At 38.9% G+C, this 8,626-nt stretch overlaps 1 long non-coding RNA gene across 1 annotated transcript; it reads right to left on the bottom strand.

Annotated features, from left to right (window-relative positions):
• Nucleotides 1-2,693: 2,693 nt before the first annotated feature.
• Nucleotides 2,694-4,180, bottom strand: LOC122085598. Its single transcript, XR_006142168.1, has 3 exons — nt 3,221-4,180; nt 3,066-3,130; nt 2,694-2,993 (listed from the first exon to the last, which is right to left on the bottom strand). It is a non-coding gene; the product is annotated as an uncharacterized LOC122085598 (long non-coding RNA).
• Nucleotides 4,181-8,626: the final 4,446 nt, after the last annotated feature.

Below are 8,626 nucleotides of genomic sequence, written 5' to 3'. Positions count from 1 at the left end.
CAACCAGCTACACCACTTTCTTCTGCTTTTTATTTTTATTTTTTTTTCTTTCAAACTAAAAACTAGGAAAGAAAGCTGCACGATACCTTCCAATTAAAGGAAAATTTTCCCCTAAACAGCCATGTGGGATAACTTTTTTCCTTAGTAAGGCATAGAAACAAAGAACGAAATAACAATGTTTCATTTCATTAAAACAAGAGTTTAAAACTAAGCAGCCGAAAGCTCCATAGTCAACTATGGCATGGAGAGATGTTGAGACTTGATTAGTAAAAGAATTATAGCTCTACTTTTGCAAAATACAATTGATGTAATAGACCCACGCAATGCAAGAATGAAATCCACTAAGATATGCTTTTACATAATAAGCTAAAGCCTCAATAATGATTTTGAGTGACCCATCTCTATCTTGAATCATAACATAGGCTGATGTTGGGTGATTATCTGAACAAGATCATTGCATTCAATGATGCCTTACTTGATTTTTTTCCAAATCCAAAACACTTTAAACTGAACAAGTTCAAGGGATCGAAGAACAAAAAATGACGGCCGACAGCCACGCATTTGCATTATACCTATCACTGTATTGTTGAGTGGAGTCATTTCATTATCATGGAGTTCCAATCCGATAACAGAGTTATCCAGGGAACCAAACTTGACCAATGGATGGTCAAAAAAAGAAAAAAATAAATAAGGGAGAGTTATTGGAGGGTTCAACACTCCCAACCTATAACCTTGAGGTAGCAAATGGAAAAACTCAAAGTATATATGAAATGACCAAAGACTTCTAACAAAACAGTATTGAACTATAGCTCTACAACTCTCAACATCCTATTCACTTTTAGCTTTACATATCTAGCTTTACAATGGACAAACAACAAAGAGAAGATAACAGAAGGATCTAGGACCTACCATATAGAGGGTTCAATCCAAAACCTTATGACAATAGAAATAACTCATGAATCATATGAAGGCACCAAGGACATGAACAAACCGATGAGGGACTGTAACTCCCAACATCTCTCTACCGAAAAAAAAAAAGAATCCTAAAGTTGCAAGTAGATTCAATACAGTGATAAAACATTGCCAACAGCTAGCTCTCTCCACAAAACACTGATGAAGAGAACAAGAGAATGAGTACAGTAATTGTACTAGGAAGCACTTGATTACTCCCTTTGTATTCACCCATCAAGTCTTATAACCTTATCTTGAATACTGTTCTCGTTTAACTCTTCAGCACCATTTAAGACCGATGCTAATCCTGGGCTCAAGCACATACAATGTAATGAGCCTCTAAGCATAGTCCAAGAGAGCACATTTAGCTAATCAATTCAATTCAACTCAACTCAGCTTTGTCCCACTAAAAGGGATCAGCTACATGGTCTAAGAGAAGCACAATCTTGCCAAATTGGTGAGTGAAACATTGAAGGAATAAGAACCTTATGATAGAAGGGAACTTATTTAGTAAGAACGTAGGAAGGTTTATCGACCATTGCATTTCATAGATAGCAATCGGGGTGTGGATGGAATTGATCTGAATACAAATCTAACAGTTCAAAACATGATACCACCATGCCTAGAGCTGTATAAAATAATTTCCCCAACAAGAAATGGTTGTTGGGAATTCAAACCAAAAGTTTGACAAAAGTAATTACTACAATGAAGAACTAGACTCCATGGACAACACAGAGAGATGGTATTCTTAATTATTAGCTTCCCCAACCATCTCACTTTGAAATCATTCTGCAAAGATCAAACCTCCATCCAAGGAACACAATAGGCTATAGTGATTAAGAGATCTAGAAAATCCTGGCATCACTGTCTTTGGCAAACTATTCTGTAAGTAGCACTTAAATCTTGATCTCTGTATAAGCATCTCACCTTAGACATTAGGTGAAACTGTGAAAGTACCCAAATCCATCTAGTAGCATAATCCAACAGAAAGGCAAGTGTGTGACTAATAAAATCACACAGAAACCATCAAGTCACTCTTGGCAGAATCAAACATGAGAACATGTAGAATAGCTTATAGAAAGTCCGACACACCGTTAACTTTGATTCAAACACACAACAGTTATCTTTCCAAAGAGAAAGGATCAACTATCATTCCTAAGCTATTACAGTTTCATACGCAATCAGTCCCTAATCCTCTTCCCAATGGTACATTCTTTTCTAAACAAAATTGTGGTCTTTGGGGAAAAAAAAAAAGAGCAACCCAGTGCACGAGGGTCCTGCTACTGTAGGGTCTGGGAGGGACCAATGTACACAGCCTTACCCCTGCTTCGCAGGAGAGGCTATTTCCAAGTTTCAAACCTGTGACCAACATGTTGCAATAGGGCAACTAGACCATTGTGTTGGTCTTCAAAACAATAAAAATTCCACCAGGTGTCCACAAGGAGTTTTACCAACAGAAATAGGTTTGATTTCAACATATGAAAGTTATCTTACCTAGGAAAGAAAAGACCATTTTTCTTCCCTAAGCATTTGATCCCCAAAACAACTAATATTAGTCTATTACACTTTCGTGTACAATCAGTTCCTGACGCTCTTTCCTCTGGTATATTTGTTATCCAAAGAATAAAAATACAAAAATGCACCAACAGAGTTGTCTAACCAACAAAAATAGGTTTGATTAGAACACGCACAAGTTATCTTACCAAATAAAAATCATTTATTTTTTAAATTTGACCCCAAAAACTACAACTACTAAAATTTTGAGTTTCATCAACAATCAGTTCCTGATCCTCTTCCCTCTAATATATTCCATTACTTCCTTGCTCTCAGTATAACAATACAAAAAAGACACCAAGTTCATTGTTGTTCAAGCATCTTAGGTTAATAATGTGAAACCTCCTTTGCAATGAAGGCATTCAGGAACTCCCTTCAACAGAAATTAAAAAATAGACCTACCATAAGGGACCCAGTTAGACATTACTTAACAGGTCCTCCCATCCTCAGGTGTCTAGATAAGCTCCTCATTTCATCAGAACATTGCACTGCAGTATTGACCGGCAGCAAAGTAAAATTACCATATTCAGTATTTCCAAAGAACAAGCAGGCTATACTACCTGAAAAATGCAACGGGACTTGGGCATGTTCCAACCCCTGACATTTTAGTACATCATCCATCAATCTGCATCAATTTTCACCATCAGATTAAGTAATCTATCAACCACCATCCCATATCCAGCCTCTATCCACCATCTATATGTCCACTTCTTACCTTCTTTCAAATGAACAATGATAAAACCATAAGATCATTTGGAGGAAAAAACCTTGCTGCTTCTGTGCTCGACTTTAGGGGTGAATGGTGATCAGGTTTTGATGCTTCAACGGTAACCTCAAATCCTGAATGCAACCCCAGTTCACAAAACCCTGCTTTTGGATCACTATGATGGATCCACTAAAGTAATGAAATTCACAAGTACACGAATGAGTGGCAATTTTGTAAATAATGGAACAATTTAGATCCTTAAGAGTGAGATAACAAGTGAAAGGAATAAACTATAAATTGAAATCGAAAAGATGGAGTTTCCTGGAATCAAAATCAGGGTAAGGGGTGAAACAAAATAAAGGGAGGAGGTAAGGTATGCCGCCGGCTTTCCTGAAGCTAACAGCTCAACCAATGGAAGGGTTGGGATATGAGGGGCATAGGGGACTTTTCCAAAGGGAGACGGGGAGAGATAGACAGATTTGGGTATACAGCTAGCATACCCAGCCTATTCCCTAAAATAAATTCAGAAACATGGAGTTTTTGAACAATTTTACAATGAGTTGTCCTTTTGTGTAAATAGAAGAATATGTCATCTTCAATCTTACAACATGAACAGCAACCAGTTGTGGAAGAGCTGGGTTGAGAAAAATTGATCAAACTCTCCTCTCAACCTCCCAAATCCAATGAAACTTTAGGACTGAGTTCCTAGATCCTAGAACTCTTAGAAACACCCAATAACAGACCAAGTAATCAGGAAATATGTTGAGAATAGATGGCTGAAACAGATCTGGACAATGGTTCAGAAATCAGATCTGGTTGTGGGTTCGATTCACACAGTAGGTATAGTGATAGGGGCAATAATGCAGGAGTAGATTACAAGAAACTACCCCAGCAAGTTATAACCCCAAACAATACAAATAGGAGTAAGAAACAAAGAAATAATACCATCAAATAAATCCCCAAGGATACAATACCCATATAGGAGCAAAACCAGCCCAAAACCTAACCCGATAGGAGAGAGAAAGACCTGTTATAGAGCTGGAGAGAGAGAGAGGTGCGGCTAGGGCTGTAGGAGTCCGATTGAGTTGCACTCTTGGGCATAGATAGTCCCTAGGGAGGGTACAAAAACCCCCAAAGTTGAGAGGATTCTGACGGCTGGTTGTGAAGTTACAAGATTTCTTGATTTTCTGACCTAGGAGAGAGAAAACTGAAAAGAATCTTCAATAACAGCAGCTAAATGCTTCCAACAGTGACTATGTAAGGATCGTGGGATCCTTATGAGGCCTGGAATACCCTGATTGAAGACTTGGCTGAACAGAGTACAGAAGAGAGAAAGAGAGATCGATCTCTCTCCTATTCCCACTAGGATTGCTGATCGATTCTGATTTCTGCAGACTTTTATCAGAATCTGAATTATATCTCTTGAATGTTACAGCAAATAAAATAAAAAAAGAAGAATAAAATAGATTGGGGGTTGAGAAGGGTGAAAGAGAATAAAAGAAGTGGCTATCTCAGCCTGGGCTTCTCACCCATAGCTATCTCAGCTGCTCTAAGCATTTAGTTGCAAACTTTCTTTCATAATTGCAAACTTTCTTTCATTCAAATCTGTCCAATAATGATACATATGCCTCTCTATTTATAGAGAGGAAGTTTACAATCATACTAATACTAGGAGCTAGTTTCCCAATAGGACTAGACACTCCTACTACAACTAGGAGCTAGTTTCCCAATAGGACTAGACACTTCTACTACAACTAGGAATTCAAAACAGGACTAGGACTAGGACTAGGACTTGACTTTATGACTCCAACATGGAGTATAACTAACTAACTAATAGTCCATATAGAACTTTACAACCAACTAATGGCCTAATGGGCCTTTATTGAATTAAATAGTAACTAATTAAACTAATGAATATAATCTCGTTTTCCTACCTTCTACCCATATTTTAGGCCTATTAAAATGGCACATTTCAAAGAAAACCCATGGGATCAAAGGCCCAACATATACATAACGCAACCCAAGGCTTATTTGCAATAAAATAAGCCCAAGTGACTTATCTACATCAGGCAAGGTTCTAGGGTTTGGGTTTCCCCTAGGTGTTGATTCAAGCCCCAAACTTTTAGGTTAGTAGGGCTTGCAGCCAGTGATCGACTCCCATTGGTTCCCAAACCACGTCAAGCACAGAGCACAGTAAATAATTTAAAGTAACCCATAAAGGAAATAATTAAGATGAAGAAGAAGATAGAAAGATGATAATAGAGTAAACAGAGGTTTATGGGAAGAAATCAGACCTCGGGAATGAAGGATCAAAAGAACAAAACCCAACCTGGAAGGGTAGGAAGGAAAAACCAGTCAAACCTGGTATTGTGCTCTCACAACAACCAAATTAACCCAAATCAAAATTTCATTCCAATCTCTGTGTAGCCCCTGGGATTACAATCATAATATAGAAAGGGCGTACCCACTGCACGAGGCTTCCTCCACTGTGGAGTCTAGCAAGGGTCATAATGTACGCAGCCTTACCCCCACTTTGCGACGAGGTTGTTTCCCGAATTACAATAATAATAAAAAAAGAGAAAAAGGCACCGAGTCTCTTACTTAAACTCCATAACTAAAACAACTCAAACCAAGAGCTATTTTCCTATGTATCTGGCTTCCTTAATATAAATATAATAAAATGCAAATTCAGGGAATGACCCCAAGAAACAAGTACTCCCTATCAACCCTTATTGGACCAAAAGATTGGTTTCTGGTTCTAGTATGGTTCGTCTCGATCTCTGGTTTCCAAATTGGGACATGCTAGTTCAGCCATGCACATGCAACTGCATCAATTCTCCCCTTCTGAAATGAATTTAATCCCCACTGAGTTCAGATGAGGACCAATGATGCCATCCAATTCAACTCACTAGAGAAGAAACAACCTTGTTGTCCGCTTGATCTTAATTTCCGTGAGGTTTTTAGCAGGAAAAGCTTCATCTATAAGCCATTGTGCTTGAAAGAATAACTAATTTCACACACACATTGTTGGCACCCTTTTGTCGAACAGCCACTGTCGCCCAAGAAGAATGTGACAAACCCTTCAAAGAAAGAATGTCACACTACACCATCTCTACCAACCCACCAACGAAAAATGTGAGAGAACACCTATCATAGTTTTGAGATTGTTCTTGTTCACCCAAGCAATGTTGTAGGGGATCGGATTGTGGCTTGAGAGCAGCATCTTCAGAAACCATAGTTGACACGTCGTCTAGGCAACCAAAGGTGCTGGAGGGCTCTGGACGCAAGGTGACACCAAGAAACGATGGACATGTAAGCTAGGCCATGACAACTATGTCAGAAACAATGTTGGTACAACTGTTGTTGTCAATCACCATAGTACACAAAACTATCATTGCATTTTACCCTAGTCTAGAAGATGCTATTATGGCTCCAATCACCCTCTTCAAAGATTTTATATAGTCAAAAGAGGACAAAGAACATAACAAGGTTGTTGCTCTCCATCACTGTAGCTACCACTACCTTCACTATGCTCATGCTCTACCTCTAGATAAACTATCTCATTCTTCCATTGCTTTCTAAAGAGTGGCCATGGGAGCGTCCTTATCGGTAAAGGAGACCATACGATTAGGACACTGACTGCGCATAAAAAATGCCTATAGACCTTGCTTCTCTGCCCTTGGCTTTGAAGTAGGTTTGATAGAACCACAACCACGAGGTGGAGTATAAGCATGGTTTGGAAATGAAGATGCCATAAAAGAACCCTTGACTTGTGGTTTGTTGAATGAGTTTTCTGGCTGAGAAGGGTGGTTTCTCGCACTATCACCCTTAGAGGTGTCTAGGAAGCTCCTCTGATTGTAAATCTTCTTCAAACTCTACTCTACCTAATATACTACCTATACGGACATAACCCAGTCTACAATACGCTAACTAGCATTGATCTAAAGGTGCAATCCATTCTGAAAGTAAGCCACTAATACCTCTTTGTTCTATTTAGAGTCAAACCTAGTGGCTAAGTAGTAGAACTACACCACATACTCCATAACCCTTGTACTATCCTAATCCAATGTGAAAATTGAAAGTGCATTCACTGTTTGAGGTTAGCAGGCAAAAATCTCTGCTCAATGGCTTCTTCCATCTCATCAGCCCAGGTGTTGACCAACCCAATGCCTAGAGTTCAATTGTGCTATTGATACTTGATCCACCAAACTAGTTGTACCCTTCAACTTGGCTTCAACAAATAAAAGGACACTAGCCTCAGTCAAATCGTACCATCAGAAGAATAACTCTAGGATATGAATCCAATCAAGGTACTATTTAGGATTATATCCCCGTCATAGTTGTCAAGGCACTGCCTAGGCATCCCTTGGTGCCTTTGTTGGTGTCGCCTTAATTTGTCCCTTCCAACACCTAGTATTGCCTAGACATCATGACAACTATGATCTCCATAGAAATTGAGGACATCCAACTTGGCCCCCCTCTTCAACTCTATAGGGGGTTGTCAAAAGGTTGGCCAACCGCATTTGGTGGTGGTGTTGGGGCAATGTGAGATGGTCTCCGTGTAATGGATTTGGAAGAATCCCCAAATTGAATTTGAGCTATTATCGGAAGTAGTAATCCTATCAATGGAAGAACGTAGGGATGCCATCAAGGTTTGTGAGGTTATCAACACTAGTGGAGAGGTGATCAACCCAGTTTGCGAGATGAGAGTTGACCTGCTAAATCATCTCACTGTTAGCTACTATAGTTAAAGGTCTGGAAAAGGATTTTGTGCTCTGATACCAATAAATGCAACACTGGGTCATAAAACCTTGCTTTTGCATCGCTATGGACCCACGCTAAAGTGATGAAATTCTTAAAATAAAAGAATGAGTGCAAATTTATAATTATTCGAATGGTAGGCCTTTAAGTACTATAAAAGGAATTTGAATACATGGGGTTTTTTGGAATGAATTAAATTAGGGTTAAAGATGAAATGGCATAAATTCATGGGTTTTTTTCTAATAATTTCATAAAGAATTCCCCTTAAGTGTAAATAGGAGAGAATATGTCATCTTCAACCTTGCAACAGGAACAACAACCAATCGCGGTAGAACTGGGTTGAGAAAATTTTATTGAACTCTCTCCTCAAGCTTCCAAATCTAATGAAACTTCAGGACTAAATTCCTAACCCCTAGGCCTCTTAGAAGCACCCACTAATAGACATAGTGATAGGGTACTATGTTGAGAATAGATGGCTAAAACAGATCTGGTCGGTGGTTCAGAAACCAAATCTGGCTGTGGGTTCAATTGATGCAATATGGTTAACCTAAAAGTAGGTTCAAATGCAAAACATAGGTAAGGATCGCAGGACAAATCCTTAGGACCAGATTAGGTAGATTTGAAAACACTCAAAATCGAGCAATCTGAAGGGTC

The sequence above is a fragment of the Macadamia integrifolia genome, chromosome 8 (assembly GCF_013358625.1).
Source record: "Macadamia integrifolia cultivar HAES 741 chromosome 8, SCU_Mint_v3, whole genome shotgun sequence".
Lineage (NCBI taxonomy): Eukaryota > Viridiplantae > Streptophyta > Magnoliopsida > Proteales > Proteaceae > Macadamia > Macadamia integrifolia.
This window is presented reverse-complemented; position numbering and strand designations above follow the sequence as displayed.